This window comes from Bombyx mandarina, chromosome 21 (assembly GCF_030267445.1).
Source record: "Bombyx mandarina strain Sakado chromosome 21, ASM3026744v2".
In the NCBI taxonomy this organism is placed as follows: domain Eukaryota; kingdom Metazoa; phylum Arthropoda; class Insecta; order Lepidoptera; family Bombycidae; genus Bombyx; species Bombyx mandarina.
Window position 1 is genome coordinate 356,598 of NC_143227.1, and position 9,550 is coordinate 366,147.

General features: G+C 38.3%; 1 protein-coding gene across 2 annotated transcripts in view; it reads right to left on the reverse strand.

The window, feature by feature from the left end:
• The window catches only part of LOC114240292 (immunoglobulin superfamily DCC subclass member 4), a 193,777-nt gene extending 185,773 nt beyond the window's left edge, over positions 1-8,004 (reverse strand). The window contains exon 1 of one of the 2 annotated variants that reach the window (XM_089736157.1): positions 7,671-8,004. The gene's annotated coding sequence lies outside the window, so the exon portion shown is untranslated. The remainder of the gene's footprint in view (positions 1-7,670) is intronic. The other variant, XM_028170769.2, reaches the window with a different exon arrangement.
• Positions 8,005-9,550: the final 1,546 nt, after the last annotated feature.

Consider the following 9,550-nt stretch of genomic DNA (forward strand, 5'->3'; position numbering starts at 1 on the left):
AGGAATTCATTACCGTACTTACAGACTATGTATGTAATTAATTATAAAATATTATTCTTTATAATTATTAGTGACTCCTAAATATGTGCGACGTCGAATTCACGTCTTCATCTGGTCAGTAGTATTGTTACAAGTTGTGTGTGTGTATGTGTCTGTATTGTTTATAAATGCCGTCACAATAGTTTAGCTCTATATTTCATTTGGAGTAATCCCTAGGTGGTGAATCAGAGTCTAACCAGGATGATGTCCACCTAAGATTATTAAAAAAAAAAAACGTGTGGCACTCGGAACTGCCGCGGTAAAGCTATTGCATAGCATTTTTTATCAACTTATGCAATTATAATTAGACAATGATAATTTAATATTAAAACAATAATAAAACAAGATCACGCTATATTAAACATTCATAAAAGCAAAACCTTAACTGTCCCCTTCACACTTATAACCTAGACCGCGCGAGAGATGGGCAGACTTTTCATGATGCGCATGCGGTCTGACGTCACGCCACGCGCTTATTCACAAACACTACACAAGCGCAACGTGTGAATGTGTTGAACGCGAGCTACATGGTAGGCGGAGTGAGGAGTGTAAGGTTTTTTTCGTTACGGAATTTCATGATTCGGTCGCCGCGCTCAAGGCCCGCGATAAAAGCTATGCAATATCATTTCATCGGTTCAAAATCATTTCAGTTTAGCAACACAAGGAATGCCTTAATGCGTTCGTCGCGCTGGCTATCGCTCAATTCGTACAGCACCCACTTAATCAAAATTGTCACGTTGCCAACTTGATGCAAATGGATCAATATTGTTTTATGCTAACTTTGAAAGCTGCTGATAGCTCAGCGGTTGATCGAGTGTCGTCAGCTTCCACTATCGGCTTTAATTCGTCGTTGTCGACTTTAGTTTTCGGGCGACATTTATCAAATCAAAATTTCCATGTTAGAAACGTTCAGACCAATAACGAGTCGTGCATTCGTTTGTAGTGGTCACTCCGCCGCACACGTCATTAATGTTGCGAGCCGTATGTGCGGCTTTGTGCTGCCACGACGAAACATGTCTTCCATAATTACTCGTATTTTTATCATATCCATGTTGGTAAAGAGGATAAAAATACAGTGAAATCAAAGAACTAATTAATTAAAAAATGACTGACTTTGAATATAGAATTCCACATTTTTTAAATAAAGTTCATCATCATCATCATCAGCCTGCGGCAGTCCACTGCTGGACATAGGCCTCTCCCAAAGCTCGCCACTGAACCCAATCTTCCGGTTCTATGCACCCAGTTACTGCCAGCTGCCTTGCGCAGGTCGTCGCTCCATCTAGCAGGAGGGCGTCCTACAACTACATTTGGCGGTTCGCAGTTTCCACTCCAGAACACAATCTACTCCAACGGTTATCAGTTCTGGACATATGTGACCAGCCCACTGTCACTTCAGCTTACTAACTCTGCGAGCTATATCGATCGCCTTGGTTTTTGCTCGAATGACTTCATTGCGTATTCGGTCTCGCAATGACAAACCAAGCATGGCTCGCTCCATAGCTCGCTGAGTAACTTTTAGTTGGTGAACTAGTCGCACAGTCAGTGTCCACGTTTCGGCTCCGTAGGTAAGTACGGGTAGGACGCACTGATTATAGACCTTTGTCTTCAGACATTGTGGTATGGGCGACGAAAAGACCTGACGAAGCTTCCCGAACGCTGCCCAGCCCAACTGAATCCTTCTGGTCACTTCCTTCTCAAAGTTGTTTCTACCTAGTTGTAGGGTCTGTCCCAGGTAGACATACTCTAGAACAACTCTGAGAGGTGTACCATCAACATCGATTGGTCTCGGAATGACGTTTCCGTTAAACATTACCTTGGTTTTATCCAAGTCCATTCCGAGGTCAACACGTTGGGATGCAGTATTAAGGCTGTGCAGCATTTTTTATAGGTCCTGCAGCGATCCCGCCATGATGACGATATCATCGACAAAGCGAAGATGTGAAATGTATTCGCCGTTTACGTTAATGCCACGTCCGTTCTAGTCCAGAGTCTTGGAGACGTCCTCCAGTGCGTTTGTAAACAATTTCGGGGATATAATATCCCCCTGTCTTACACCTCTCCGCAACTGGATTGGTCTCGTTTGGTCTTTCTATTCTTGGACGGTCATAATCATTGTAGAGACATCGCATAGGCATCTTAGTGCATCGATGTCAGTCAGCTTGACACCGCTGCAAAGATTCCAGAACAGCCCAGGTCTTGATCGAGTCAAAGGCTTTCTCGTAGTCCACAAACGCCAGACATAGTGGCAGATTATACTCTTCAGTCTTCTGTATAATCTACCGAACTGTGTGAATGTGGTCCGCGGTACCAAATCCTCTTCGAAATCCTGCCTGCTTCGGAAGCTGGAAGTGGTCAAGTCTCTGAGTAAGACGATTCGTTATGACTCTTGAAAACAATTTGTAGACGTGGCTCAGGAGTGAGATGGGGTGATAATTCTTTAAAAGTGTTTTATCTCCTTTATCTCCTGTCCTTAAAAGGACAACTATGCTCCTGCTTCACGCCTTTGGAGTTCTACCGGTAAAGAGGACAGTGTTAAAGAACTTCTCGAGCTCCCTAATAACAGGAAGACCTCCTGCTTTCAAGAGCTCAGAAGTAACACCATCTTCCCCCGGGGCTTTTCCGTTTTTAAGATTTTCAAGAGCCATCCCGATCTCCACACTAATCTGTGGCAGCTCGTCGGTGTAATAAATAAAGTTCATTTGAGTTTATTGCCAGACGGATATAAATCAGGTTTCAAATGCCCAGTATTGTAAAACGGAAACTTAATAGGTAAATATAATACCAAATATTTCTGAAAACTACACAATGCTGTACCGTCCAATTCATTTCAGAAATGGTTATCAACTAAATACTTCCCAAAACGAACATTGGTCTAGAATAGCAGTACTCTAGTGCAGACTTTAGAATCAATGTTATCAAGTTCCCTATTAGCAGCACACAAGCAGACTTGCCGTTTCATTATGTTCTTACGAGGCGCATATTCGATCTGACTGTAAATTTAAACAAGGTAAATTAATAGGAAACCTGATTTAAATATCAAAGATACTACTAAAGATACTATACTAGAAAGCTTAATTAAAATAAACTTAGGCCGTGCTGTTTCTCGAATCTACTTTTTCTGTTTATTTGCGCTTTTATTTACTCTCTTATCATCATCATCATCATCATCAGCCTTTATCTGCCCACTGCTGGACATAGACCTCTTTTATTGATAAGCGCATATTATCTCGTGCTGTCTGTGAATCTAACTTCCCCTTTCATAGGTGGCTTTTGTACTGGTGGTAGGACCTCTTGTGAGTCCGCGCGGGTAGGTATCGCCACCCCTTTTTTTTTTTTTTTTTCTTCCCTGCTTATTTCTGCCGTGAAGCAGTAATGCGTTTCGGTTTGAAGGGCGGGGCAGCCGTTGTAACTATACTTGAGACCTTAGAACTTATATCTCAAAATGGGTGGCATCTACAACGTAATGGCATTTACGTTGTAGATGTCTATGGGCTCCAGTAACCACTTAACACCAGGTGGGCTGTGAGATCGTCGACCCATCTAAGCAATAAAAATAAAATAAAAGGCTCTCCCTAGTTTTTTTCCACCATTTGTCTTTGGCATTCACGTCCTTTTTTAAAGTATCACAGTTGTGCGGCATTATAGATGTCTATGCCACCTCATCATCATACAAGTGGCAATAAAGAGCACGCTTAGTAGTTAGGCTTTAGAGTTTAATTTCGAATCAACCATAAATTGATTCAACTCCCGAATATTTTAATTAGCATGAAAGCCTTAACATCTTAACCGTCGTATTATAGAACACAGAAATTCGCGGATCCACTTCATCTTATACAATCCTTCAATTACAAAAACGTCAAATGTACCTAGAGATCCCATTGAGAAGGGTCTTGCTTAAGTTAGCGGTTATACCTATTTGCCTTCATCCTCGTCCGACGGAGCACGGTTGGCTTTCCTCAGCCCACTGAACTTATGGGTAATTGTATTGTGTAAGCTCTTTGTAGATACATTCAACGAAAAACATTGTGTGAACATCGCGAAAGAATAACATATTCAGCACTTTTCAAATTATTTTGTTTTTATTGGTAGTAGAACGTCTTGTGAGTCCGCACAGGTAGGAAAAACCACCCTGTTTACTTCTGCCGTAAAGCAGCAATGCGTTTCAGTTTGAAGGGTGGGGCAGCGGTTGTACTGTAAAAAACTGAGATCTTAAAACTCATATCTCAAGGTAAGTGGCGACATTTGCGTTGTAGATGTCTATGGGCTCCGGTAACCACTTAACAATAGGTGGGTCGTGAGCTCGTCCAACCTCCTAAGCAATAAAAAAGATAGAGGTATCCTAGTCTCAGCAGATCAACAAAAATCATTAAAACGTAATAGTGCCATACATCTTTAGACAGGAAGGAAGTCTCAATTGCATAGAATCAGCAACGCGTGACATAATTAGCCAAGAAGCACATACCTGTACAGGCTTCAAAGTCACAACACACCGCGTCACCACTCATCCAGGCAATAATTAGAAAGTACATTACAAAAAAGATGGTAGATGCGCTAGTTGCAATTATCAGTATCACAACAGATTATGTGTCCAAAATGTTATTATAGTATACATTTTGTAATTAACCAATAATGACCACTGCCCCTAATTATTCATGGTCTCTATTTCCCTTCCTAAAATAACCACTATAGTTTTAATAAATTAAATTACAAACTACAACCACATAATAGTATTACATTAATGGCAATTCTATCAAAACATAATGCAGATGAAACAAGGCTTTTAATAAAAGCATTTGTTAAAGTTCAAATTTCAAAATGTATTGGTTAAATATTTGTAATGTAGGTATATATTTATGTTAATCTCTAAATTCCTAAACAAAGATTTGCACCACAGTAGTTTCAGACAAAACATCAAGTAACCGCTCTAACTGGGTTGCCAGTCGCAACCGCCATTCGATAAGCTGAGGACCGGACGAGATGGAAACAGCTCACGAGACAGGCAACGGTCAAGTTTCAAGGACACGACCTTCAGCAATGAAGAAAGCGACGAAGGAGAAGAAGAAGTGTCAGACAAGTTTACTTACAAAAAAATTACATAAGAATAACATCTATGTTATACGCTGTTAGGAAAGTAAAAAAATGAAAATAATCGATGGCATCCGCGCTGGTTGTGTTGCTTGTCAGCCGCGAAATAGTCACACGTTTTGGTTCGAAAGATGAGTCGTTATATAGAGCATTCACTTTTATTTTATCCTACCTCATCATTGGTAGCCTAAGGGAATATACGCGTGGACCGGAGAGCATTCACGTTATGATGTCAATGGACATCGATAGCTACTTAACAGAAAGGGCACGCTTCGTTCACCCGGCCAGTGACCAGCAGGTCGAGTATTATTTTCATCAAAGTTTCGAAATTTTCTAACATTTTATTTTATAGCCTTTGTGATAATAGACGATGATAAATCCCGGAAATCGTAAAATGATACCTATAAAAATTTATTAAAAGACACTACAATGGCTGCCACTTACGCGTAAGGATCTCCTAAGGATCTCCATAAAGCCAACATAAGAAAACAAATCATAGATCCGAATGATTTAAATCCTACTTAGTAATTAATTAAGCGGCGACTTTAATGTAGAGCTTATAAAATTAATTAAATGATTCTGATTTTAGACGACTGTGGTTCAATAATTCAATTAAACCAACTCACGATAATGTAAATCTTACTACAGATTCTTTCGAGAATTCGATTGCATTGGATCGTGGGTCCATATCGTTTGTTAAGCCCTGGGCTCTAAAATTTAACATTTTATCTAATAGCAATGATAATATCAAAGGATAAATAATACAAAGATGAATATTTGCAAAAAGATGTGTGGTGTCGTGGGACACCGGATAGGAACGAAGTTCCTTATTATAAAAATATTAATTTTAAGTTCTATTCGAGGTATAAAGAAAATAAAACTGGAGGATTTGCAACAACCCACGGTCACTCGGTAACGTGCGAACTTATTGTGGTACACTTCATTCACGGTTGTTTGCATAAGAGTTAGTGTATTGCGCAAACGAACGCTCTGAGACTGTGGTCAATGAATGATAAAAAAATATGTTATTTTTTGTACGTTATTACAAAGTTAAGTCGTACACTGTGTGCATTACTAATAAAAATCTTACGTTACGGACGTTTTTTCCCGGTTAGGGTACCCCTCCGCATCGTTCCATCAGGAGCTTCGTTCCAATAATACATAGATTAAAAATATAAATAATAATTTAATAGCTGAAGGTTTTCATTCTGAAATCGACAAAACAGAACACTATATATAGAGTGGGAAACTTTAATTAATCAGCGGCTCATACAATTTACTTACTGAAAACTTATACTGAGTCGAGCCGACTATTGAGATATAAGACCTGCTGAGTACAAGAACGATAACTTAAAATAACTTATCACCTGCAATGTCTGAGTGAAATTACTTCATAAAAAAAAATCTCGGCACATAATTACTGCAATTTGAAAATTAAGTTTCGTCGAATTGAATATCTCACACAAACGAGCGTCATCGTGTTCGCCTTCAATACCCGCAAATATAATAATAACTTTATAATTGACATATTAACTTTTAACTGTTAATGAATTGAATTGCAACGAACTTTCAAGTGTTAATAAACAGTTCTCCATTGGCATTGTAAAAGCACCATTTTAAAAGTTTATTATGTGTTACAACGGTAGGTAAGTTTGCATGGTAGAGCTTAGACGGTCACCAGAGTGAATAGACCTCACAATGTCAATGCCGTCTCACATCTAAGACCTGAGATCGTATAGACAAAAAAATACCCTGGTATAGTGCAAAAATAATAGAAAAATCATTTTATCCATCTCTTAAGTAGACACAAGATAAGGGTTAGCGGTGTCTTTCACGCAACATGTATAGACTTCAGTGACCACTTAGTACGAGATGGGTTAAGCGCTCATCCACGTACGCCGTGCCATAATGACCTCCGTTAGCATCGATCAAAGGCAATAAAATTAATTAAAACTTTAAGAATTCATGTACATACTTATGTAATGCAAAATTTGAACAACGCGTTTTTTTTTTAGTTAAAAGTAAATTGTAAAATGATTATACAGGAAAATTTTGACTGTTCTCTATAAATCACTCCCTGAAACCGACGCTAACGAACCCAAGAAATACGAATCTCTTTGTTCACAAAGTAATCCTTAACTAATTGATTCCATCGGGAATATAAAAAAAAAAGTTTGTTAACTTGGAAACCAAATAATGCTTTCCTCTCAAGAGACACTCGACTCTACTTCGCTGTCTAATTTGTTCACAAGTTTTCCCTTTCCATACTTTCCTTACTTTTTCTTTTTCAATCAAATACAATGAACGATATTTAAGCGTAAAAAGTAAGTAAAATTATTTAAACCTACTGTAAAGCTTAAAGGACATAGTTAATTTTAATAAGAATAAGTATAAAATAATGTTGTAATTTATCTAACTTACTTGATCACATCCGCACATAAATAACTACTAAATCGCGTACGTACACGAATTTTAAATTATGACCTATCAATCATCTGATTAAGTTAGGATGTGGATAGTATGCTTATATACATATTACTTACATGAAGTTTATTAACTGCTTTCAATGTTAGCTTGGAACCACAATAAAAACCACTACACAATTTATTTTATGTTTTTTCAACACTAGTTTCGTGATCACTTATTTGTTTTTTAATCGACTTGCTTTCAATTTAAAAAAAACACGGCACAATTTAAAAAAATATATCTGCTTCTTTCACGTCACTCGGTTCACAGTTTATCATTTACATTCATCGTACGATTGAAACAACCGTTATTTCGTGATTAACTGATGGCGCCCAACGTGTGACCGGGTCGGAAAAACTGTGACGTAAAGGTCGGCTCAGCTTGAAAGCCGAGTGGCTACTGCCGGGTGCGCAAGCCTGAGCCCGGCCGTCCCCCTCCCCTCGTCCCCCCTTCACATACCCCGCTGCAATTCGGTCCACAAAAAAAATCACATCAGAAAAGAAAACCATTCTCAGTCAGTGAGCTTCAATAGAGCCTTCTCACCCTTAAGTGCTAGGTCTTTTTATTAGTTATCTCTCTTTATCGGCCCTTTGATGACGCATTAACAGCAATTTATGCCCGAATCGTAAATCTGAAGGCTTCACGAGTTAGATAAATGTGCTTTAACTTAATTTACCGTTACCAAGTTATTTTTATACTAGTGTTTGTAGCGAGTTGGTGTTTATTTGTGCTCTGTAAAAAACATCAATTGTAAAGAACTAAACTGAAATTGGATTTTAAGTGTTTTTTCATTAGTAATGTTTTGATGAATGGTAATATTAATTAAAGTGACACAAAGCCGTAATCCGTTCCCGGTAAATTAAATTTATATAATAAAATGTCACAGGTTCAAGTGACACAATAATATTTCTTATTTACTTGCACACGCCTCGTGTTTGAACGAACTCTGCAACAGGGAGCTTAAATGCACATTATATATCATTAACGAATCATTATATTATAAAAACATTAAAGCTGTCTGAGAGGCGAGTACTTTTTCCATTAGTATTTAACCCCCAGGCGATTTAAGATGTCCTTATTTAAATCAGATACAAAGAGTAATTTAGCTTCAATGTTTTTTTTTATTGCCCTTGTAGGCAGACGAGCATACGGCCCACCTGATGGTGAGTGGTTATGTAGGCTGCGATATGGTTGTGCACTTTGTATTGAAACTGTGCCCAGTTTTTATCTAATCGCTTACAAGCTGCTAACGTTCACAATTATTATTAATAAATTGGATTTTATTGAGTAGCATTTTCAATCACAAAAACCAATCGTAAGTCTCAGCTCGCGTTCGACAGTACCACAGCGCTACCTTATTCCGCGCCTGCTTCTCTAATATAAAATTTTAATGAAACCGTTTGAACCGAATGCTTCACATATAATTCCGAAGTTGCGTAGGCAAAGTTAGATGTCGAGGGAATTTTTTCCGTACGCGGTTTCGCTCGAACATCAAACGTGCGGCCTCTCAAAGCGTTTTTGCTTATATTCATATATTATACCACTTTTGGCGCCGGTTTACGCGACTTATTACACTGTATTATTTTTTGTATTCGCACTTGATGGTGTAAAATTGTTACTTCTGAAATGTACAGTAACGATTTTGCAACGTTTTTTTTTTTTTTTTTTATAACAACTAAGAGACAAACGAGCAAGACGGGTCACCTGATGGTAAGTGATTCACCGCCGCCCACGGTCACCAGCGTTTACGCCAGTGCGTTGCCTACCCTTCAGATAAGAATATGCTCTTTTCTTGAATAACCCAACGTATTTTCAGTTTTTAGTTTAACTAAAAGTTATTGAGAATCAGAAGCTTAAAGGAATATCGAAACTTGCAGAAAAAATAAATCTTGACAAATAATACCTGGAATCCTCATATCATGAAGATGAAGTCGTTGTGGCTTAAGAGCTCAGACGT